This window comes from Paroedura picta, chromosome 4 (genome assembly GCF_049243985.1).
Source record: "Paroedura picta isolate Pp20150507F chromosome 4, Ppicta_v3.0, whole genome shotgun sequence".
NCBI lineage: Eukaryota > Metazoa > Chordata > Lepidosauria > Squamata > Gekkonidae > Paroedura > Paroedura picta.
This window is the reverse complement of record NC_135372.1, coordinates 63,212,400-63,238,220: the sequence shown is the minus strand read 5'-3', so window position 1 is coordinate 63,238,220 and position 25,821 is coordinate 63,212,400. Positions and strand designations below refer to the sequence as shown.

General features: G+C 45.6%; 1 protein-coding gene across 4 annotated transcripts in view; it reads right to left on the bottom strand.

Moving 5' to 3' along the window:
• The window catches only part of LPAR3 (lysophosphatidic acid receptor 3), a 39,609-nt gene extending 14,025 nt beyond the window's left edge, over nt 1-25,584 (bottom strand). Inside the window, exons 1-2 of one of the 4 annotated variants that reach the window (XM_077333149.1) lie at nt 25,375-25,584; nt 16,567-16,783 (exon numbers count right to left, since the gene is read on the bottom strand). The gene's annotated coding sequence lies outside the window, so the exon portion shown is untranslated. Of the gene's footprint in view, nt 1-4,653; nt 4,725-4,762; nt 4,889-16,566; nt 16,784-25,374 lie in introns of those variants that run through there. The other 3 variants (XM_077333150.1, XM_077333151.1, XM_077333153.1) reach the window with 3 other exon arrangements.
• Between the last annotated feature and the right edge of the window lie 237 nt (nt 25,585-25,821).

Genomic DNA, 25,821 nt, shown 5'->3' with positions numbered 1-25,821 from the left:
CCTGATGTTTGTTATTTGCCCTGTTGGGGATCCAACATAAACTGCTGAGCAGAATTTGACATATCTTGTAATACCCTTACGGGCTCTGTGGGGGTCTCTTGACTCCAGTTTGAGAAGTAGGCATGGATATGAACCAGCTCATGAACAAAATTTTGTTATAAATTTTGACTGGCTCATGGTTTACAAACTGAAATTCTTAGCAGGTCAACCAGCACAATCTTTCTACCAGTTTGTCAAGGTTCATCAATGGATACATTTCCAGACAGACTACCTCTGGTCAGACAAAATGATTACCAAACTGCAAAGCAACAGGGCTCAGAAATTATCCAGTCTTGGAAACACTCTTGTCAGTTTCAAACTAATCTTGTCAGTTTCAAGAGGGGTTCACCCTCCCTTTGCCCAAGTTCCCTTCCCACTTTCTGGCACAACATTTGGATTTCTTGTGACACTATGCTTTCAGATCAGTCCTCAAGCTTCCAGTGTTACAGTGGCACTTGGTCTTGCTTTTCACTCTGTATACTGAACATTGTGCTGGGCTTGAAAAAAAACTTCCCCCTTTCAGTTACTGCAGGCATTCTCTAATTTGACATTAGTCTCCTTTTATATGCATTGCTATAATGACACTTGGTTCTGCTAGGCATTTGTACACAGAACATATTGTAGTAGGCCTGCAAACCCTTCCCCCTTTCTTAGATTTATTTATATTTTAATTTATATACTGCCACTCATGCCGACAGCCGTCTTCTGGCGGTTTACAATATAAAAATAATAAAAATAACAATAAACCCCCATAATCCCCCAATAAAATTACAGAACAAACAGAGCAATAAATGGTGGCATAAACTACAAAAAGAGAACCAGGTTGCATTTAGACCAATTCTATTCAGCACTCACCCACAATTCCTGCATCACATTTGGAAACTACTGAATGACTGCAAAGATATCCCAATTTTAATCTTCTCCAGGGAAACTAAACTCTGTCACAGGTAGTTTTTAGCCAGGAGTAAAGAGAACCTTTGGCTTTCTATGACATGTGGTAGCTCAAAGTATTGCAGCTTCAAAACAAACTATTATCTTGTTTAGCAGATTGTAGATCACAGCTATCTGGCTGGGCAGAAACAACCATAGCATTAACATCCGAGGCTTCTAGTAAGGAACCATTCAGCATGAGATATGGCTGCCAGGTAGTCCCTGACCACTGACAGGGGATGGGGGGATAGGGTGATAGGGGGGATAGGGGTCCATATCCAGGTTGGAAAATTCCTGGAGGTTAGGGGATGGAGCCTGGGGAGGACAGAGACCTCAGGGGGGTACTGTGCCCTAGAGTCTACACTCCAAGGGATCCATTTTCTATGGGGGGGGGGACATATCTCTGTAGTCTGGAGATGAGCTGTAATTCCAGGGGGTTTCCAGATCGCACATGAGGACTGGCATCCCTATGCTTTACAGAGGTATTCTACATCAGAAATATTGCTCTAAAAGACCAGGCCATATTCCAGTGATACTAGTGCTATTTAACCTCATTGAAATGGTGCAGTGCTTAGAATACTGGATGATAATCTGGGAAACCCCCATGGGATACCACTGGGTGATCTTAGGCCAGTCACTGTCACAGCATAGGGTTCTTGTTATTCTTCTTCTTGTTGTTGTTGTAAGGATAAAATGGAGATGGGTACGATGTTGTAGGCCATTTTGAATTTCATTTGGGCAGTATAAACTGGGGCATGTATGTATAAACAAACAGACAAACAAATAAATACAAATTAATTGCATGGCTTCTGTCTGTAACGTAGGGTAGTCTAAGAGAAATGCCTGGACCAAGATAAGCCAGTAAATTCCATGGTAAGTGGATACTTGAACCCAGGTGCCACTACACCACACAGGCATCCCCCGTGTGCACATTATGCACAAATTGTGGTTTTCTGGGAAAGAGGAAGTAAGGCAAGAAAATCCAAGCACAAAGAGGAGAGAAGGGAAGGCGTGTACTAGCCTACATCTCAGGCACCAACAGCCAAACCACAGGCTGGTTGTTACTTATAAACTAGCATTCAGTGAGCAGACAAGATATTAGTGGCAACTGATGTACTGTAGCAACTATAAGCTTTGTCTTTAAAAGCCCTGCCACACTGAACACACATGAAGGGAAAGCAAACCACGGTTGTTAGTCCTGTTTCCAAAGTTCCTATAATATTTTAAAGATGATGTCTTTAAAAAAACATTAATGTGTCTAGTGCCTGTAGCTTCATCATGGATTGGGCACAGATCCGCTACTAAACACACATTACAATTTTATGTTAATAAATCAACAACAAGAAGTTATATCTCTGTTCACAAACAACCACTGTTCACAAGCATTGTATAATTTGCAGAAATCAGCCTTGTTTAAACTACAAACTAGCTCTGTGTATATTTAGAGAGAACTGGTATGAGTGCAAAGTCCTTTTAGATAGCATAATCATTTGAGCCCCTGGGACATTTTAACGTGCTTCATTACAGCTTAAGTGTCTTATCCCTCCAGTGTATGTAGTTGCAGCATCCATATTCCTTCCTTCTACTACTCAAGAGGGTATAAGGATAAATACAAGCAACCTTTTATCTTTCTGTTCTGCAAAAAAATTACAATTGGCTGAAGTTATTGGATTGAGTAATTTTGGACTGTAACAGAACAAAGCTTGGGTCCAGTGGCACCTTTAAGACCAACAAAGTTTAATTTTGAATATAAGCTTATATAGAATCATAGAATCATAGAGTTGGAAGGGGCCATACAGGCCATCTAGTCCAACCCCCTGCTCAACACAGGATCAGCCCTAAGCATCCTAAAGCATCCAAGAAAAGTGTGTATCCAACCTTTGCTTGAAGACTGCCAGTGAGGGGGAGCTCACCACCTCCTTGGGCAGCCTATTCCACTGCTGAACTACTCTGACTGTGAAAATTATTTTCCTGATATCTAGCCTATATCGTTGTACTTGTAGTTTAAACCCATTACTGCATGTCCTCTCCTCTGCAGCCAACAGAAACAGCATCCTGCCCTCCTCCAAGTGACCACCTTTCAAATACTTAAAGAGGGCTATCATGTCCCCTCTCAACCTCCTTTTCTCCAGGCTGAAATCACTGGACCCAAACTGTTGCTTCATAGCAACACTGCTACCCCCACCTGAATCTATCAGGACTGCAGTGTCCATTGGAAAGTAGTCATCAGGAACCGCAAATAGCCAGATGAAGAAGCCTAGTACTGCTTGCCTCTAGTCTTCCAGCACAGCCATCTATTAGTTTTATCCAGCCGTTCAGATTCCCATGCAGCCTTGTAGTGAAAAGATTAAATCAGCAAAAGACTCTTTAACCATAGCAGAGATTCCCCTCTTGGATTTTTTACTTCAGCTGAGTGCACCTTAATGTACATGCAGAAGATATCAGGTGAAATTCAGCACATTACCGTAAAACAGAATTAGAGCAATTGTTGGCACCAGATTATTTTCTGCCCTCTAGCTAATCCCGTAAATTACACCTGGCTCGGTCCTGCCCACATGACTCATTGTTGGCCACTGTCAAAAGAACATGTCACCTGTTCCAAACAGACACAGCATACTTGCCTTCACCCATGGCTCCAGATTCTAACAAATGTTCACTAGAATTCCCATTTTAGGATTCTTTCTTTTTTCAAAGCAGATTTCTACCCCCGTGCTAAAATGTACAATTTTGAAATGAGGTAACTACAATACATTAGGACCCCTAAATTCTTCAACCTGGTACACATGTTACATAAAGTTGGCAGTCACCTTTTAAAAATCACTGGATCACAAGCACGCATCTGCAGAGCTTGCTGCGGAGTATCTAATTCCCTCCAGACACACACTTCATTCCATGAAAGTACCCAGTAGCCTAAACTGCCCATTTGTCCTGACTTCCACAGGACACTCCTGCCTTTGAGGACATTGTCCCGTGTCCCGCCCGAGTATTCAAAAGTCCCACTAGCTGCAGCTAGCAGCCAGTGGCTAGTCTCACTGTGGCTCTGCGCGGCTCTGCCTGGCCCTGGCTGCCTCACCATGAGGCGAGGTCCATGGCCGCAGTGGCGGTAGTGGAGCATCCAGCCTGGACCGGGCGGGAAACCAATGGGATCATGGGAGACAAAGGAAAGGGCTGGCGCTCTCGCTTTCGGCGGCCTGCACCCAAAAGTTCCCTGCTCCCGGAAACTTGGCCAGGGAGCAGGCCCGCGGCAGGGGGAAGGAGCCAAGGGGAAAGGGCTCTTGCTGGGGTGGGGGAGTTCGGCACAAAGTCCTGATTTTCCTGTGAGCACGACAGGATGAGACCTCTGCGCTCGGGAGGGGCACACACCAGATGGATCCTTGCAAGTGGCGATGGTGAGCCCAGTCGGAGGAAGGCCCAGACTGCCACCTCCGCCCACGTGACCTTTGGGCCGGGCTGGCCCCCTTCTGGGTGTCTCGCTTCCAGGTGTTCCGCTTTATTTTTTTAAAAATCTGGTCACCTTACAGTAGCCTCTTTCTTTTTCCTGTTCGCTCTCTCCTTTCTACCCAACAGCCAACCTACGTTTATCTGCCCTGTCTTCTGCCCATTCGCTTTTTCAGCCATTCTCCAACTTATCTCCCTTCCATTTTCAGCTATATTTAGTTTTCATTTATTTCTTTTATACTGTACCTTCCTCCACAGTGGGAAAAACCAGCTTATATCATTCTCTATCTTGTTATCCTCACAACAACCCTGTGAAGTAGGTCAGGCTGAAAATATGTAACTGGCCCAACATCACCTAGTGAGCTCCCATGGCAGATTAGTGATATGAACTTGGGTCTCCCTGAAGATCTAACCACTACTCCACACTGGCTTTCACATGGTGACTGCTGTTAAACAGGAGCAAGCTTTGGTGTGTCATATAAGATGTGTAGTTACAGGAAGCCTGGTGGTGGCTGCCAGGCCCAAACCTCAAAAGCCAAAACAGTCCTGGAAAGGGCCCTCCCCTTACTGCAAGAAACAAAGCCTAGAATGGTTGCCTAGCAATGGCCATTGTGACCTTCTGTTTCTTCAAGCTACAGGCATTTTTAATAATTTATTTATGACTAGTAAAAGAGCCCATTGTATCCTAAATACAATGGGCGCTAGGAGGCAGTGGGAGAGTAGGCAGTGGGAGACTTCTTACCCGGCGCTGTGTTTTCAGAATGGCGGCCATTTTTTGCGGCGGCTTGATGGCGGCGGAGGCGGCTTGATCGGCGGCGGCGGAGGCGGCTTAACGGCGGAGGCTTGAGGGCGGAGGCGGCTTAACAGGGAAGGCTTGATCGGCGGCTTGACGCGGGGAGAGGCGCTTTGCGCCTCTCGCCGCGCCAAGCCGCCGGCCAGGGAGCCCCCGGCAGCCGCACTTCGCGCGACTGCCGGGGGCTCCCTGGCCGGCGGGCTGACGCGTCGGAGGCACTTCGCGCCTCCGACGCGTCAGCCCGCCAGCAAGGAAGCAACTGCGAGCCGCGCTTCGCGCGGCTCGCACTTGCTTTCTTGTGAGTGGGGTGGGAATCGACCGATGGTCCGTCAAGAGGAAGGGGCCAATTGGCACCCTTCCTCATCCCGGACCGAGCCCGCCCTAACTCCTCCTACACAGCCCTTACGGCTTTATTTAGTCCGTGGCGCCTGTGGCGCCACGGGCGGTGTAAAGATTTTACCCCCCATTTATTTATAGATTTCAGATGTTTTTACAAACCTGGGATTTGTAAAATCTGTCTTGTCCACTCCATTCACCCTATTTAAGAATCCTCAGATTTAGCCAAATAGCTATTAAAAATGCAGGTGAGAACCCCCCAAGAAACTTGAAGAAGGGTACTTCCCATCCCCCACATTTGCTTTCTTCCTACTCTTCATTCTCTAACAATCTTCCACCCTTCCTTTCTCCCCTCCCTTTCCCTGACAATCCTACCCCCTCCCCTTCATTTTCAATATTCTTGTATCTCTTTTTCTTCCTCTACTTATCTTGACCTCTTCTTCAGCTGCTTGAGCTGCCCTTGCTCAGGGGCTACAGGACCTCAGCAGCCAGCAGAGCCCCTGGAAGATGATGTGTCAGCAGCCTAGGCAAGTCATTTGCACATGTGCAGATAACATTGTGGGAGGAGGGGGTTAATCCAGGTAAAATATTTGTAAGTTTTAAGATTTTGCTACAACCTGGAGGGTCCCCATGTTTAGAGTAACATCTTTTTTGTCAGTATGGGCCCATTCTGCTGTTTTAGATATTTTGCAGAATAGCCCACATGTGGCAATAGACCATGAAGGAGGGACTGACCAGGATCCTCCTGAGGCTAGTGGACTTCCTACTCCGACAGCACATCACACCCAGCTCCATGATAGGCCAGAACCCTGCTGAACTGTTGATGGGCCGCTGGCTGGCTACAAGCCTGGACTAGATCCACCTTGATCTCACCTAGCATTGGCCGCTGCACCAAGTGGAAGTCATAGCACCCTGCTCCTTTGCTCCTTCTATGTCCACAACTATGTGAGCAGTCCAGACTAGGTTCCCACAGTGGTCACCAGGGCTACAGGTCCTGTGTCATACCAAGTGAAGTCTCCGGATGGCTGCACCTTATGACAACATGTGGACTAGATGCAGTGGTGCATGCCAGGCACTCAGGACCCTGGCCCAGTGACTGCCGCAGCTCCCAAATCACAGCTCTAGAACCTACAACCCTGGAGACTCAACCCTTCAGCCCGAGCATGGACATCCTGGAACTAGTGGAACAAGCTGCAATGCCCAAGGTTCCCACTCTGACCACAGCAATCCCAACTCCTCTGGAGCCTTATCATTCTCAATGGATCTTGACATGCCCCTGCCACTTGATGAAAACATACTGGGGGGGGGGGGAGTTGTGTATAGGGTTTGGTGGAGACTGAGAGTGGGAATCTCAGCGCTAGCATTGGGACTGCCTAATTTCCATTGGCTGGCACACAGGATCCAGCCTGCTATTGGTTGTTGCAGTTGTCCAATGAGGGGATTCTACTTAGGACCAATCACAGGCTTTGGTGGGAACTCTAAACTGTACATAAGATTGGGTGGTGGGCTGGTTGTTAGTTCAGTTGTGTATGATCAATAATGAGCTGATGTCATGGCACACATGTGCCTTACTCTTACTGAACCCACTATTCAATACCTACTTCTGCTCTCCTTCTCCCAATAGCCAAGCCAGTGACTGGGCAAAGGGGACAGATGGGTGCTGTTTCTCCAGCCAGCTTCACTGCTATTTGGAGGGAGGAATAACAGATTGGGGTGGGAAAGATCTTCAAAAGAGCACTCTGTCCATCAGCCATCTTTTCCTTGCACTTGGCTCCTTGGATTTTGCTTCCCAGCATCTTCAGGGCTTGCTAGGCTCAGGTTCTTGGCCAATTCTTATTCTCCAGCTTTTAAAATGATATGCTTGTAGGTTTGTGTGCCAATTAAAGAATATAGAACCAGTGCAGAACAGGGCTGGCAATAACAAGCAAAAAGGTGTAGTTAATGTGTATGTTAATGCCTGATTGTCCCTGAGTACCTGGTGTTTGGGGAGAAAGGGCACTTGCCTATTCCAGGTAGAGCAGCCAACCTCTATGGGAGGCCCAAAGGTTCCCCTGGAATCACAGCTGGGCTCCAGACTACAGAGATCTTTTTCCCTTGATGAAATGGCTGATTTTGAGGATGGATACTATATTATTACATCCCACTAAGGTCCCTTCCCTCCCCAAATTATGCCCTCCTAAGGCTCTACCCCCAGATCTCCTAGCCTGGATTTGGTAACCCTAATTTCAGGATACCTAATTGTATTCAATATTGCTGAACCAGAAGCACGTGGGTTGCCTAACTCCTCTGACAGAAAACTGGGGCAGTTCTGCATGCTATAAATTTAGCATCATACCATTTGGAGACACTATATTCCAACTTCTATGATAAGATGCACATGCATTTAAACTGAGAACTATTAATTTAAAAAATTTAGCGGGTATCGCAGGACCTTTAAAAACTGGAGAAAGAAGACTGGCTGCCTGGATTGACTGACAGGCAGAAGAGAGTCACGTATAAAGCACACTGCTCTCTTCCACCATTTCCAGCAGCACTTGTAGAGGGTAAGAAGTGCAAAAAGGCAGCAGACTAGAGCAAGACAGCAAAAAAGTGCAGAGTGTCTGGGAAACGTGATAATATTTAGCGCTTTGCTATTTACTTGGTGTAACGCTATTTTTCCCGATGTGCTGAAATGCACCTGGTTTCCCCAAAATGTTCAATTTCCCCTAAACAGCTCTAATTTTCACCCATCCATGCCCTTGAAAGGGTCTGTAACACATGCTGGTGATGGAAACATATTTTGTATTTCAACCATAGTTTTAGACAGGAACATGGGATTATATGAAGCATTCCCAAGACTTGTGAGGCGGGAAGCCAGTATTAGTCTCTGCATATCATTACGTTGGAGCAGGAGAGACAGCACTTCCACTGCCCATTTCAAAAAAGCAGGGCTACAATTGCATCGAGAAACCATGAGGTAAGTAAACAAGCAGCAGCACGAAAGTGCTGGAGCAAAGAATGTTGAGAAACAACATGCACACATGACACATAAAGACAAATACTCTGGTAGGGGGTTAATTATGTTCTTGTTAAATTTATCTGGGCATCTCTATACTTGACCATGAGCCATTAACTCTTCACTCAGCGCAACAATATGACAAGCAATCCAAGATGTAGTGAAAAGGTTTGCAACCAGATCTCTCTTGCTGGATGCCAGTTTGCTAAAATAATGGCCTGTTTTTTTGGCATCAGAACATCCAGGCTTAGTCAAGAATGTCTCAAGGGACAGAGGAACGTAACTGCTCTGCACATTGGACTGGGAAAGATTTCTGTATCACTGGTAAAAAATGAAGAGACAAAACATTTCTGGTTTCCCTGACTATTATGCAATATTTCTTACAAAAAAACTCTTTGTGGATGGGCCAACTAATTTTTTTAATGTAAGATAAAGACTAGTGATCAGTCATCAGTCATCATGGAATTTAGAAGTTTCTGGTGCATCATTAAACAACACTTTGGCTTCGCTATTTAATACTACTGGTCTGCAAAAAAAACCAAACAGTACAAGTTCAACTAGCCAGAAACACTATGAAAAACATGGAAAGGTTGTGCTTATGATATATTCACTACTCCCAAATTCCAGCAACAATCAAGCAAGTACATGTTTGTGGCTGCAGAAATGACCTACCTCACCACAGACAGGTATGTGCTTAGGACAGAGAAAGAATCCCAGCATCAGCATTGACTAACAACACCAGTTGGATCCAGAAATCTGCTCATGCACGAACCATGGATCTTCCCCACTTTTCCCTCTACCTATCAGGCCAGGGTTGTGAAACCTGCATGAGACCATGCAAGTTGGAGGACTATAGTGTCCACAGAGCTGCAATGACAGAAGAGGCAGGAAGTGCAATTTCACCCCTTTCCCCTCCCCACTGTGTCAGTCTGACCCATTTGTCTATTGATCCATAGTTATCCAGTGATGATAGGAATCAACTTTCTTCAGGTCAGAAGAGACTTGGGGGAGGGGGGAAGCAAAGAAGATACACAACTCTGCGCCTTCTGCTGATGGATAGTTGGATCCAACCTATATTTATTTTTCTTTATGTTGGTTTTCTAACATCTTGTGTTCAAAGTTTGGGCATTGTAAAACACTCTTCTCTAGCAGGGGCACAGACTTTTCTATTCCTGGGGAGGGGGGGAGGCTAAACCTGTTCCAGGTCTGCAATTATAAACTATATCAAAATATTTAAATATCAAATTATTTACAGTTCCAAAACTCACAAGCCATCAACAATTAAACATGGGGGGGGTGTGTGTTTTTTATCACTTTTTGTAGTCTGAATCTCAAGCAAAGGAAGTGGAAATTTCACTGAGACAATTTGAGTAAATATTTCATAGAAACATAGAATTAAAGAGTTGGAAGGGACCTCCTGGGTCATCTAGTCCAACCCCCTGCACTATGCAGGACACTCACAACCCTATTGCTCATCCACTGTAACCTGCCACCCCCTTGAAGCTTCATAGAATCAGCCTTTCCGTCAGATGGCTATCCAGCCTCTGTTTAAAAATTTCCAAAGATGGAGAAGCCACCACTTCCCGAGGAAGCCTGTTCCACTAAGAAACTGCTCTAACTGTCAGGAACTTCTTCCTGATGTGTAGACTGAATTTCTTTTGAATAAATTCCATCCTATTGGTTCTGGTCCGTCCCTCCAGGGCAAGAGAGAACAACTATGTTCATTAATGTATGAAAGAAATATTTCCTCCCCCTTCATAATTTACACCTGTGTGTGACTGGCCCGAGGCCACATAGTGTGCTTTGTGGCTAATTGCGGATCTGAACGGTTTCTTATTAAAAGAAAACATTAATTTTAGTGGAATATTGAAGTCCCAGTAGCATTGTATTCATTCCCCACAGGTTTCCGGTCTCGCTGGAATCGCAACAAAGGAAGCGATATTTTTCCATGCTTCTTCCCGCCCCTGGCCGTCAACCAACAGAACAGCCAATGAACTGTTGTGTTCGTGCTCCCGAAAAGCCCCTTTCCCTTTAAAAACTGTTTTTTAAAAACCCAAACACACCAGTCGCAACGAATATTTATTCATTCATTGTCTCAGAAAGACCTTTTTCGCTGGCGTAGGAGCTGGCAATCGTTTACACGCTCTTCAAGTAAAAAAAAAAAATTGTGGCTGAAATTACAGCCAGTGTTGAACAGGGGATTGTATTGTGCTTGGGAACTTTAAAGACACTTGCAGTAGGGAGCTTTGTTTTACTGTTAATCACTTCTGTGGAGGAACTTTAGCTGGAGAAGCCTCGCTCGTTCATCGCTTTCGCCGGTTTAAGGGGGAAAAATGGCGATCGCGTCTCCGAAAGCTCGGGGGCGAGAGCAAGAGGGGGACATTCTTTCTACTGCTACATTGAGAATGCACATGTCTTTTTCAGATGTGTTGAAGGTTGTTCTCAAGAGTCTAGCGGCTTTTTTAGGGTGAATCCGCTTTTCTGGATTTCCCGAAAAGCACTACAACGAAGCGATTTTTGTGGGAGTGTTGTAGGAGTGTTGCAGATTGTGTACGACGTCATGCGGAATGTTGAATTAATAGCATTTACCAAAGGTAAGACTTCTGCTACATTTAAGTTGTGGGGAATGGACCCAGGTTTATCTCCTCCTCACCATGTACAGACAGATAGAAAAAATGATTATTCCCAGATCTTCAGTTTTTTTCTCTAAAGCTATAAGTTTCAGAATACTAAAACACACCTTAACTTTGAGTCATGTCACTGTTCACCCCTCCCCCCAAAACATATATGGCTAAAGACAGAGATATTCCCATCCCCTCAATTTCTTTTTTGTAAACACTGCAAGGTCCAGATATCAAAACCATCTTAATTTCCAGTATGCTGTCTGTTTCAATGATCCACAGGTTGAAAGTAGGGCTTTAGGCAGAACTTCCAAAGATCCCAACAAAAAAAAATTAAGGTAAAGTAGTAGAGGGGTGTGCCTGTGTACGTAAGTAAATACCCCAAAGCCCCAGAGGAAGAAAGTAGATTTGGTAGTCTCTGTGCAAGTAGAGAGGATAAGACTGCATAGTTTAAACCTAAAGCAGCTTCATGATGCTACCTGACAGCTGAAGGGACACTGGCCCCTCCAAGAATTCCCAGAAGGGCTTGATCCCCACTCCCCCTTCCAATAGTTTACAGCCCTCCCCCCACCCCATTCTCCAGTGAAAACCTGACTACTGATACTTCACTTCAGTGCTTTTTCTTCTTGAAAAACTTCATGGGGCATTGTTACCTCAATATCTTACATTTTAAAACATTCCAGCTTCAGAAGTCAGCAGATTTATCACGTTGTTCTATGCCCCAGGTAATTCTCTGCTTATTAAAAGAAAACTTTAACAGACTGTGAATTGGGACATAGTTTACTAATGTGCTGGTGACAATGTTGCGAAAGTCCAAAGTTATAGAGTTATATCTCTATGTGTTGCGTCCCAAAAATTGCAAGTGGGATGGAATCCCCCCCCGATTATTACCAAATAATTAGTATGATTTGATAAGCAGAGTATCAGTCTCAGAATGGAACAGAAAAATGAGCATCTATGCTTCCCTGAAGGAAAGACAAGATAAACAAATAATAAACACAATGGTCAGCACCTTCATATACCTTCTTTGTGTATCTTAATGTACATGTATACATAAGAAACTGATTCGTTTTGCATGAGACTGTTGGTCTACCAAGCTCAGTACAGTTGACTCCACGTGGTAATTCTCCCCGAGGCACTCAGGCAGAGAAAGGCCTTTCTCTCAATACCTACTCCCTCAGATCCTTTACTCAGCAATGCCAAGGACTGAACATAGGATGTTCTGCAAAGCATGTATTCCACCACAGGCATTCCCCTTAAATATATATAGCTGCCTTACATCATGTAAGACTATTGGCTTGATCTACAATGATCAATGATCTACATTAAGGGTTCACAAATGGACAGTATGCCCCCATTGTGGCAATGGAAGAATCCAGGGGGACTGTGAGGAATTTGGGGGCAGAAGGACAGCAGCAGTCTGACTCTTCCTGCTGCGTTTTGCTAGCAGGGGACATTCCAAGGTGGGGTAGTTGTGACCCTCTCTCATTGGGTAGTAGTGACCCTGGACTTCCTTGGTGGTCTCCCATCCCAGTGCTGATCAGAGCCAACCCTGCTTAACTTCCTGGAGAAAACAAAAGCTTCAGAAAGTGGGCTGAATGGGATCATATTCCTACTGAGATCCTTCCCTTCCTCCTTCCCAGGCTCTACCCTAGAACTCTAGAAATTTCTTAACCCAGAATTGGTAACCCTTCCCCAAAAGCCTCCATCTTTCAGAGGCTGGAAAAGCCTTCTCCTGCTTGCTCCTAGCCTCTCCCTCCCCCCCTCTCTTTCTCTTTCTGCAGTAGACCAAAAGGCTGGCAACAAAAACGTTTGGTAATCACTGGCCTACATTGATTGAAAGCAGCTGTAGAGTATCAGGCAAAGACTTTGCCAGCTGTGCTGCCTGAATTTCTTTCAGGTGGAGATGCCAGGATTCATCCTGGGAACTTCTGCATTTGACATTTTCTTATTGAGCTGTAACCCCTCCCACTCAGCTGGTATTTCAGAGTTGAGGAGGATGTTATCTGGCCAGTTCAAACCACATCCATTCTGCTGGCTTCATTCTCACCAGGCCATTATCACATTCAGGCAGTACTGATCTGGAATCAGCTGCAGTTACATATTTCAGAGTCCTGTACACGTTCTGAGCTTATTTGTTGGCCTTTCATAGCACAACTCAAGCAAGTTTCCTTAAAATGCATGTGCCATACACATGAATATGCATTCACAGCATTAGCTGCTTTTCCTGTAGCAAATCCTCTGCATGATTTTTAGTCATTATGCTTATTTAATAAATGCTTGAGTGCTATAGTACAAATCAATACTAGGGTACAAGCTCTCTTCGAAGGGCTCCACTATATGTAACAGCATCCATAGGTCTGAACCATGGGCCCCATTTTAAACTGATTTAAAAATGCCATTAGAGCCCAGTACTAATCAGGCCAGCAGCAGCAGCATAGGCAGTGCGCACATGCATGCACACACACTCACACACACCCTGCCTTTTCAACTGCTGAAACAATTGTGGGAAAATCCTGATTGGGCCTTTGTGGCATTTTTAAACGTCCATAGGTGTGACTCATGTTTGTCTATAAAAGAAGCTGCAGCTGTACTCTACAAATAATGCTGACAGACACAGATTATTTTGTATACCATTTCATAGGATCACAGTTGGAAGGGCCATCGAGACCAACCCCCTGCTCAACGCAGGATCAGCCTAAAGCATCCAGGATAAGTATCTATCCACTGCTTGAAGACTGTCAGTGAGGGGGAGTTCACCACCTCCTTAGGCAGTCGATTCCACTGCTGACCTATTCAGACTGTGAAAAATTCTTTCCTGATATCTAGACAATATTGTTCTCTACCTAGTTTTAAACCCATTGTTGAAGGTCCTACCCTCTGCTGCCAACAGGAATCTTTCCCTGCCCTTCCCTAAGTAACAACCTTTCAAATGCTTAAAGACAGCAATCATGTCCCCTCTCAACCTCCTCTTCTCCAAGGCTGAACATTCCCAAGTCCCTCCCAGCCTTTCTTCATAGGGCTTGGTCCCCAGGCCCCGGGAAGAACCTGTAAAGATGTCTGTAAGAATGTAAAAGACAAAGAACTGTCAAAATTCCACTCTTCCCTTCATCCTTCTTGATACTTGGGAACTACTGTAAAATACAAGTCACATAGACAATGTTTTGACAAGTGAAGAGGTATATACAATATTTCACGCTGTATTCTTTTCTAGCTCAAAACAGTCTCTTCCACGCTAAAATTTGTTAAGGGCAGACACTAGTAGAACTCCAGTTACCACTAATTTAGAGTCTAGAGGCTTTTATAATTTAAGATCTTCTGAAATTATGGTTTAGGAAGTCTATACATGGTCTCCCAAACTAAAATAAGTGCAGCAAAGCTTTCATTTAAAGACTCCAAGAGAAGGATTCTAAAGGACAAGCTGGCAGCTGAGCCTGTAATATGGAAACAATCTCAGTATTTAAGTTAGTATGAAGCTTTTTGCATCATTTTTAGATTTTCGGACAAGCGCAGGTTACTAACTATTCATGGCCCTCTGCTGCCGTCATAAGTATAGAATGCTCCCCTTCTTAACTTTCAAGGGAGTTATTTGTGCATGCAGAACTATCACAAGCCAGAATGAGTTACTGGATAATGTATGGACTTGGGTAACTGATGCATCTATCAGATGATCTACAAGCAGAGTCTCAGCATCCAGCATATAAAACCCAAGCAGAGATTTTGTTTTTACATATAAAAACAAGAATAAACCAGAGAAATACATTGAAGGAATTCAGTTTTCTTATTCTCCCCCAATTATAGGGGAGGCAGGAACAGTAATTTCAGAATTTGTTTTGTGATAGATCTTCACCCTCATTACCCTGGGGCTCCTGCTCCATAGTCAGTTCTGATAGGTTGGGTTCATGTAGGTCTGCTTCTGATTATTGGTCACCTTCTGTGATAGGATTAGCCCTTCCTCAGATGTCTCTAGGACCAACCCATCTGCACTGTGTTCTTACCAACCTTGCCCTGCTACTGCCCCCCTTTCACTTATTGGATACTATTGGAATTACAATCAGCAAGTAATTGGGTGAGGTTAGCCTTGAAGGGCTGTCCTTAAGCTATTTAAGTAGATAAGGTGCACCTGTGTGCTCACTAGTGGTGCCAGATGGCCAGTGCTGGGAATTGCAGCCATGAGCAGTGGGAAAACGCCAGTACATGGTCTGACTCCTTTTTTTGATGATGCACCACTGCCTACTTGCTGCTTTTTCAGGAAGAAAAGGCTCTGAGTGTGCTTTGCTCAAGCAAGAGGCAACAGCCATTAAGGCTCTCAGCTCTGCTGATGTGTGGGATATAGTCTATGTGCAGCCGAACCACAAGAGGCATGCAATGTGCTGCTTTTTAGCTACTCTTTTGCACTCTTCTTAAGCAGATAAATATGATATATTTCTGTAAATAACCACACAGTAAAGAGTGTGAATGCTTCAAAGCGCTGTGATACTGAATCTGTGCCTCATCCACAAGGGTAACTAATAACTACATACTTTCAAGTGCTCTCTTACTCTGCAGCTCTATTTTTCCGGAGGGACTCAGGACCAAGCTAGTCCAAAAGTCCCAACGGATACCCTACTGTAGGGTTGTCAACTTCCAGGTGGATGCTGGAGATCTCCTAGAATTGCAACTGATTTTCCAACAACATAGATTGCTTTATTTGTTTCTTTAAAACACTTGTTCCACTTCCCCTAGAAGAAATGGCGGCTTTAGGAGGAGGACTTTATGGCATTATACCCAACAGAGGTCCCAACCCTCCCTCAATCCCACCCTCCCAGGCTGCACCCTCAAATCTCCTTGCATTCCTGAACCTGAAGTTGGTAACCCTAATCTAAATGCATCCTATAAATGTGGTCCAGATGTCTCAAGTATCCGTCGTGAAGACAGTCCTGCCTGTCTGTTCCCTCACCTTCTCCATCACCCATCATCTGGCTCCCTCAAAAGCAGATACCCAAATATTATTGGGTATTACAGGACACGCAGTGCTGTTCGACAGAACTGCCCATGATACCTAGTCTGCTCACCCGTTGAGGAAGGGTAATATGCGCTAAATACCATTGAGTTCCACAAAACCCCAGAAAGTGGCCCCTGTAAAGGTTGGGGCCTTCTCCGTGACTAAAATTTCAGGCAAACTGTCCTTCTATGGGCTCATCAGTGATTGAAGATGTTGTGCATACCTGCAAAGTCAGCATGCAGTCAAACCCAGGGTTTATCTGGCCACACTCACAGAAATCAGCTAAATAATGCATCTCCATGACAAATTCAGAAAGAGTTACCTTAGCTTCCTGCTAGCAACTATGAAGCTTAAGGAAATGGAACACTATTGAAAGCTGTGCGCATACATGTGGTTGTACCAGAGTGCACAATTTTTCAAAGTTTCTCACCTGACTTCTGAGGCGCCACCAGGTTTCTTAAGAGGGTATGCATCTTTTGCCCAGAAAGATATAGGTTTCTGATGGTCTGCATCTTCAGCCTTGTTTGCTTTAAAGATATATTCCTTCTCTCAGACCATTCATCAGATTCTGGCATGGCACTGTACCTTGCCATGGTCATTGGGGTTTTATTTTACCCCTCATTGGCAGCATAATAACTCCATGGCACCTGGTACAAGAACAGAACAGAATAAGGGTGACCCAGTAGACTGTGTTTATCTAGACTTCCAGAAAGCTTTTGATAAAGTTCCTCATCAAAGGCTCCTAAGTAAACTCAGCAGTCATGGAATAAGAGGACAAGTCCCCTTGTGGATTAAAACCTGGTTAACTGACAGTAAACAGAGAGTGAGTATAAATGGCCAGTTTTCACAGTGGAAGCTAGTGAGCAGTGGTATACCGCAGGATTCAGTACTAGATCCAGTGCTTTTAAACTTGTTTGTTATCAATTTGGAGTTGGGAATAAGCAGTGTTATGGCTAAGTTTGCAGAATACAGTAAGTTGTTCAGGAGGATAAAAACCAGGGAGAACTGTAAGGCACTCTGGAGGGATCTGTTGAGACTAAGTGAGCGGGCATCAACGTGGCAATTGAGGTTCAACATGGGCAAGCGCAAAGTAATACATATTTGTTATTGTTGTTAGGTCCAAAGTCATGTCCGACCCATCACGACCCCATGGACAATGATCCTCCAGGCCTTCCTGTCGTCTACCATTCCCCGGAGTCCATTTAAATTTGCACCTACTGCTTCAGTGACTCCATCCAGCCACCTCATTCTCTGTTGTCCCCTTCTTCTTTTGCCCTCGATCGCTCCCAGCATTAGGCTCTTCTCCAGGGAGTCCTTCCTTCTCATGAGGTGGCCAAAGTATTTGAGTTTCCTCTTCAGGATCTGGCCTTATAAGGAGCAGTCAGGGCTGATCTCCTCTAGGACTGACCGGTTTGTTCACCTTGCAGTCCAAGGGACTCGAAAGAGTCTTCTCCAGCACCACAGTTCAAAAGCCTCAATTCTTTGACGCTCGGCCTTCCTTATCGTCCAATACATATTGGAGCCCAACATTTAGAAGAGAAGAAGAAGAGGAGTTGGTTCTTATATGCCGCTTTTCCCTAACCAAAGGAGGCTCAAAGTGGCTTACAGTCGCCTTCCCCTTCCTCTCCCCACAACAGACACCCTGTGGGGTGGGTGAGGCTGAGAGAGCCCTGATATCACTGCCCGGTCAGAACAGTTTTATCAGTGCCGTGGCGAGCCCAAGGTCACCCATTGGAAAAGGTGTCAAAAAGGGCAATTAAACTGATGAAGATTGATAGGTTGAGGGACTTGGGAATGTTCAGCCTGGAGAAAAGCAGGTTGAGAGGGGACATGATAGCCCTCTTTAAGTATTTGAAGAGAGCCTCTTGTGGCGCAGAGTGGTAGGGCAGCCGCCTGAAAGCTTTGCCCATGAGGTTGGGAGTTCAATCCCAGCAGCCAGCTCCAGGTTGACTCAGCCTTCCATCCTTCCAAGGTTGGTAAAATGAGTACCCAGCTTGCTGGGGGGTAAACGGTAATGACTGGGGAAGGCACTGGCAAACCACCCCGTATTGAGTCTGCCATGAAAACGCTAGAGGGCGTCACCCCAAGGGTCAGACATGACTCGGTGCTTGCACAGGGGATACCTTTACCTTTACCTTTAAGTATTTGAAAGGTTGTCACTTGGAGGAGGGCAGGATGCTGTTTCTGCTGGCTGCAGAGGAAAGGACGTGTAGTAATGGGTTTAAACTACAAGTACAACGATATAGGCTAGATATCGGGGGGGGGGAATTCACAGTCAGAGTAGTTCAGCAGTGGAATAGGCTGCCTAAGGAGGTGGTGAACTCCCCCTCACTGGCAGTCTTCAAGCAAAGGTTGGATACACACTTTTCTTGGATGCTTTAGGATGCTTTGGGCTGATCCTGCGTTGAGCAGGGGGTTGGACTAAATGGCCTGTGTGGCCCAACTGTATGATTCTATGATTTTAAGGAAGGGGATGGAACACCTTCCGATGTCTGGGGCAGCATTGCTCTCTATTCTAGGTGCTTGGGGGGCAACAGTGGAAGAGTTTCTGGAGTTCTGCCCCTTGGTGGAACTGCTGATGGCATCATGTGATATAGAATGCTGGACTAGATCCACCATGGTTTCTCTTATGTTGGGATGTTCTTTATTAGAAATAGATAGGGTTGGCCGATCCTTTCTGGTAACCAGTGGAGGAAAGGGGGGAATTTGTCAGAAGAAAAAGTAAAACTGGCTTCTACCACAGTATTTTTGTCCAGTATCACCCAGAAACTGCTATGACCTCATTTCTGGTGTGATGCTGGTAGCATGGCCTAGGCCTTCCTCTTTCTACTGGTAAGTCCTCAGTCAGCCAGCTAATCACCAGCTGGATGAGCAGGGCCTGGAAGTGGAGGACCCCCCATCTCCTCCAGGGGGGTCTGGTAACTCTATCATTAGAATATATAAGCAAGGCTTAGTTTGGGTCCTGTTTGTCCATAACCAGCCACAACCAAAAAGAAAGAAAAACCTATCCCAAGGCTACTAGCAATGTTTGCAAACTTTATACCTTTATTATACCTTTATTTTCAAGGTACATTTTCCTCAGTGGTTGTTCCTCTCACTTGTAAATGAATTGGTACTTCAATACCTCTATGAAATGAAATTGTTTAAAGTATACCCTGGCCTTTGGCTCTGCAGTGTAGGGATGCTAATAATGCAACTGCTCCGGGAGCAGAAAATTTACCTTGAAAACGGGAGATATCTAGAAATCCATTTTGGTTGGATCCTGCAATAAAGCCATACAGAAAGAAGAGTCCTTTTATTTTATTTTATTTATTCTATATAAAGTTTGAAACATTGCTAGTAGCCTTGGGATAGGTTTTTCTTTCTTTTTGGTTGTAAAACACGTCCCTTTTGTCTATATATGCATAACCAGCCACAGGCAGCAACCAATGTCACAGATGAAATGTGAAATTATGGCAAAAGTTTTGGCCCTTAAGCAGTCATGTTAAAATAACTATTACAGTACAATAAGGGAATATCAATAAATTCACACCTACCCACAATATAGTATGAATCATCATCAATACCCTGGAAGCAGCCATGTTTCTGACTTTTAACAGCAGAAGCCATTTTGGGTCTGTAGCAAGTGGCTTAGAAGGATGAAGAAGCAGGGTTTCCGCACATGTATCCATAGACAAAGCTATTAAGTACTGAAATGTAGTGTAATAATTTTAGCAGGAAATTTTTTGGTTTTATATATGTTTTGTACTCGGATTGTTTTTATGCTTTGTTGTAAGTCACCCCGAGACTATTCAGAGAGGGGTGTCCTAAAAGCCACATAAATAAATAAATAAACAAACAAACAAACAAACAAACAAACAAACAAACAAATAAATAAATAAATAAATAAATAAATAAATAAATCTTCTCCACAGAGAACAGAGCTTAGTATTCAGCTTCTGGGAGTAACCCCTTTCCATCTTTCCCACAGCACCATGAGAGAGAGAGAGTAGCAGGCACTGATCTCAGCCCAGGCCACTGTCGCCTGCTCACAAATTATCAGAACTGAGCTGCTATGCTAACTTGTTTGGTGCTGGCAGGGAAGGGCCAGGCTGTGCAAGCAAAAGAGGAATCTGAAGAGCAAATTGCTAAAGATGTGGGGCTGGATCCAAATTCTTGGAAATGGAAAGAATTTGCAGCTCTTTTCTGTACTCCTCTTTTCTATACTCCTCTTTTCCCCAGCAGCATGCCCCCCCTCCAAAAAAAAACATTGCTGCAGTTCAGGGGTAAGGTTATTGTCAACATTGAGGAGGGACCTTGAGCTCTCCTGGAATTACAACTAACTGCTGGACCACAGTGATCAGTAGTTCCTCTAGAGGAAATGGCAGCTTCAGAAGGTAAACTCCACAGCATCACATCCCCCACTGAGCTCCCTTCCCAAACTCCACTTTTCTCAGACACTGCCAGCCTCCCCCCCCCCTCCAAGAGCTGGCAGCCTTACATAGAACCCTCCTCAGCAATGCAACACAAAGGAGACAAGAAAGAGGAAATCGGACAACATTATCTCTCCACACTCTTGCGTTTTTGCTACTTTCATAGCTTGCGCTCCTCACACAAGTATGAGTCCTGATTCTCCCCTTTATGGCCACAGCTCCTCATAGCCACATGATACACTGCTCAGGGGACTACCCTGGCCTTCAGCAGCTGGTTTTTGGGGTGTTGGATGCTGCTGTGGGAAAGGTATGGTGGGGAAGATCCACTTTGGCAAAGTCCTTCCAAGCACGGGAGTTTGGGTGCAGCTCGTAAAAACTAGTCATATAATGCCTTGATCAAAAGGCAAAAACCAGCTAGAAGGGCAGTGCCACTTCTAGATAATAGCAAAAATGGGGGAGGCGGCTTAATTGATTATTTGTACCAGAGTTTACTGTAGAATACAGTGGAAAGTAGCACCTGAGCTACTGCCTCCAGAGAAAGCATGTGAAGAACTCTGACAAGCAGCAACATCAAGAATATTTTTAAAACCAGATAACAAACTAACAGCACAGTTCTAAGCAGACTCATACCTTTCTGAAGTCGCTGATTTCAACTCTGTTCAGGGTTTGTTAACGACTGGATTGTAGAGAGGTAAGTTATCACTAAAAAATCAGCCCCCCTACATGAAAACTGGAAGGTAGCTAGGGTAAAATTGATTTAAAGTTACCAATCCAAAAACACAGCCAGGAAGTTACAGTTTCATCAGTCTAACATCAATCCCAACAAATCGATGTGAAAAGCATTATCAGAGTTTGGACTGTTAAATGTACAGTGAATCAGCATGGCACATACAAATAAGTCTTTCAGAATTACTTTACAGCATCTACAAACAAATAGGTCACAATGACTTGGACAACTTTTGGGGTTGGTTCCAAACCTTATTTATCATCAGCAAGGACCCTTCTGCCAGCAGAGCCAGGGGAGATTGTTTTTTGCTGATCCCTATGTCCCAGAACAGACCTGTACATAGCATTGTTCCCAGGGGTCTGCTGACCCCTTGAGAGTGGGTACTCCAGACTCCTTTGAGGAGTGGCAGGAGAGAAAGGGAATCTCCGTTCATTGGACTTTGGATCCTTTCAAGAAGCTGAAGTCAGGGGAGAGCAGTCAGGGAGCCATGGCTGCAATGGCTCAGGATGGCACAATCCCCAGCAGGCTATAAAGATCTCCAGAAATAACTTGCCAAACTAGATGAAACAACAATTTGGAGAAACAAGGAGTGAACCCTTGCATCATCTCCTGGATGAGAAAGTAGCTTCTCCAAATGATCGTGTGATTGCTTCCTAGGTTTGGCTCAGGAGCCAGCAAAATGCTCCAACTTAATGAAGCTCCCATGGACTAAATCAGATTTATTAATCTGATATTGCCCACTCTGGCCGGCAGCAGCTCCTCAAGCAGAGGTCTTTCTCAACACTGTCATCAAAATGCCCTTTAACTGGAGATGTCAGGGATCTTCAACACACAACGCACGTTCTCTACTGCCAAGCTATGGCCCTTTACCCCAAAACGAGCTAAAAGGAATTTTTGTTATAATAGCAAGAGAGGCACACTTGGCACATTATTAAAATGAAATGGTGGTGGGAAGTACCATCAAGTCATAGCTGACTTACGGTGATCCTGTAGGGCATTGGTCTCCAACCACCGGTGCCGAGAAGGCCCCGGCACCGGGCCGCAGCTCCCTCCCCCCCCCCCACAGTGAGAAATTTCCCAGGCCGCAAGCAAATTGGCCACCAAAGCAGCCGATCAGCTTGCGGCCCAGCAAGCTTCTTTCTGCGGGAGGGGGGGAGAGGGAAGCGCAGCTGCCGGCGCAAACGTGCATGCGCAAAATAGCCTTGCATGCACATTTGTGGCCGTGCATGGTGCAAACGTGCATGCATGGGCTTACCACGCATGTGCATTTGCTCATGCGCAGCCGCGCATGCACGGCTGCCGGATCACCCTCCTCACCACACCGATCCGCAGCCTAAGAAAGGTTGTGGACCACTGCTGTAGGGTTTTCAAGGCAAGAGGTGTTCAGAGGAGGTTTGCCATCACCTGCCTCTGCACAGTAATCTTGGCATTCCTTGAAGGTCTCCCCCCCCAAATACTAGCCAAGGACCAACTTGCTTAGCTTCAAAGATCTGATGAGATCAGGCTTGCCTGGGCTGTTCCATTAAACGGCCCTAAAGCCTTTTGTTGATAGAATTTTTCATCAGTGGAAACTTTTTAAAAACATATGTACAAATCTTCTGCTACTGGCTATAAACAAGTGTAAATATTTGGTCATGTGACCTATTCTGCCACATGTTAACACCAGCAGACAAATGTGACAATGGTATACCTTAAAAAAAAAATAACAAAAATGAAAGCTCCCCCACACACACACATCCGATTTGATCAGAAATTGTCCTGGGGGAAGACAGACAGGTTTAAATACCATTTTCCTGATGTGAGTTGCTATTCCTGACAAGGGAACAAAAGAATGGTGGTTCATGCCTGATTTGCCCAGTGATTTGAACCAGGAAAATGACACGGAAGAGAGGGAAAGTGATCCTACCCCACAACTCTACCCCTAATTTAATTCAGAGGCACATAGAGCTGCATCTAATGAAAAAGAACCTGCAGGAAGACTCGATCACTGGTGTCTATGAGCCTTATCTAATTTGTTCCCCATCATTAGAATTTACTGCAGGAATAACTGGACAAAGAATAATTTGAAGAACACTGCTGCCCGAATTTACCAATGCCTTCTAAGAATTAGAAGGTGTGTGTGTGAAATCAGTGTGCTTGTGAAACCAGTTGCATTGTTATGCTTTTGCCTGGATTCTGTGTTAGGTAGAACTTATTTATTATCATTATTATTATTGTTGTTGTTGTTGTTGTTGTTGTTGTATTTATACCCCACCTCCCCTCGAAGGCTCGAGGCGGCTTACATAACCCTGTTCCCTAAAAACCATAAAATAACAATAAGATCCAATAATTTACAATAGTGGCAACAACGATGGCTTAATCTTATTTAGCAGCAACAGATTCATGCATTTAAACTTCAGGATTAAAATGCCCACGAAGACCCACCCTGTGGGAATACGAGGCTCTAGCCATGCTTTGTACTAATAACTGGTATCACTATTTTCAAGATCAGCCAAGGTGGCCCTTTGAGCATTCATGTCCCATTCTGTGTTGCTCTTTTCAACCATCGGAAGCCAAACAGTTCAGCTCACCAGGCCCAATGGCTCTGTTTTGTATCAACTGCACTGCACCGCACTGCAAGGATCAGGCTCACCCAAGAACCTTCTTTGCCTCTGCTCCTGCCCTTGGGAATGGGCACCTGGGGCTGACCCTGGAAGCCTCCATCCACCCAAGCCCTTCAGGAAGCCTCTAAGGTTGCTTTGTTCAAGGGACTCCTTTCTTAAGGGCATAGCAAGATTTCCTGACTGAGGGTCACATTGCTCGAGTAGGGTTTGTCATTGTGTTTGTTCTAAACTGTTCCGAGCTGTATGCATGGATGGCGGGACAAGAGCCACAAGTTTCTTTATCTATCAGCCATTTGCCTCGCAGTAGCTGCTATTGGCCTACAAGGCTCAAGGAGTTTAAAAACCTGTTTAATCCTCAGTGACTCCTTATTAATCACATACCCCAGCCTATCAGCATTGAACAGCATTATAAACCATTGGTGAGCAGAAGTGCTATCTAATTGCATATTAATATAGGTACAATTGCTAAGGTTAGCACACAGTCTGGATTGGATGTAGCTGTAAATTATATTACAGTTCAGGATTCTGGATGAAAAAGTCACCCTAGGGAAGCTCTATCTTAAAAGAGCTGCCCTCCATTTATCAGAAAGGAGGTCTGTGATAAGGGAAGAAGCCAGTTTGCTCCTTATCTAGGGTTTGACCGTACAATAGGAAACCCAGCTCAATTGAACTCTGTGATTATAGACAATGGGACTGGAACGGTGCAATTTAACGTAAGGGATCCTGGTTTGCAAAAATCTCGCTTCTGGCTGCCTGGGCTTTATTGCATACCTGCTTCCCTGTCCAGGGCACACTTACAGAAGGCAGTACCCCTCCTGGGACTGCCATAGCAGCCCATTTCAAATCGTTCCGACCCTGCCACAGTCCAGGCTGTTCTCCAGTTCTACTGCCCACTAATGAGCCTAACTCACTCAGGGCATCCCCGTCTCTCTGAAGGGCACGAACCCCTTCTCAAATCCGGGCAGGCGAGCGCGCGCACGTATTGGCGGCATGGTCCTGCCTCCCTTTGGGAAACGCATTTAGAGCGGACAATGAAGCTTTTACATTCCAAATCGCGGATGGTAAGGGAGGGGCAAAGGGGTGGAGGGGAACGCCGAATCAGAACCAAGCCTGTTCCTGGGGAAACAAAGAACAAGAAATAATCTCTCTTAGGGCATGAAACAAGTTCCACGAAGTCCGAAGCAGAGGCGACATCCAAATGAAACAAGTGCGTTCAGACGCAGGAACGGACCGAGGAGTGACAGCCGAGTCCAAAGGGGTTGGTAAATTCGTTCCCATGCAACGAAACCCCTCACTCCGAATTAAGCGGCAGCTTTAGTTTAGTTAGGGAAACAACTGCGCCTTCCCTCCCAATCCGGAGCAAGTGCTTTGAAGACATCCAGATTTGGGGGGGGGGGGTCCTGCCTGCACCCCCCACCCCGGGACAGCAGCGCCTCCTTCCCGGCGCAATGGCTGGATCCGCCCAGCGGGCGCCCCCTGCCTCGCTTGCCACTCACCACTCCTGCTCAGTCCCCTCCCCGCATCGCCGGAATTCGCCCGGCCGGCCGCCGCGCTCTGCTCTGCTCTGCTCTGCTCTGCTCTTCCGAAGGCGCACGGCGGAGGCAGCCCGAGGCGTCTGGCGGCGGCCAGGACAGCTCCGCGGCTAGGGCGGGGGCGGGGACCTGCCTCTCCCCAGCGCCGGGCGGGAGATGGAGGAGGGAGGGAGCGGAACTTCGGCGGACCGAGGCGCCCTCCCTCGGTCAAGGCGGCGTCTCCGGAGCCTCGCTTGGAAGGCGGCAGGTGCCAGGCTACGGGGACTAGCGAGGGCTCACCCTCCTCTGCCGCCCCTGCCGGCTCCCAGATTTAACGCCCAGGGGGCCGGTTTGAGATTTAGGCGCTTTGGCCAATTGGGTTCCCCCATGGGGCTGCCTGGCTCTGCTGGAAGGGGGTGCCACCTCGCCCCC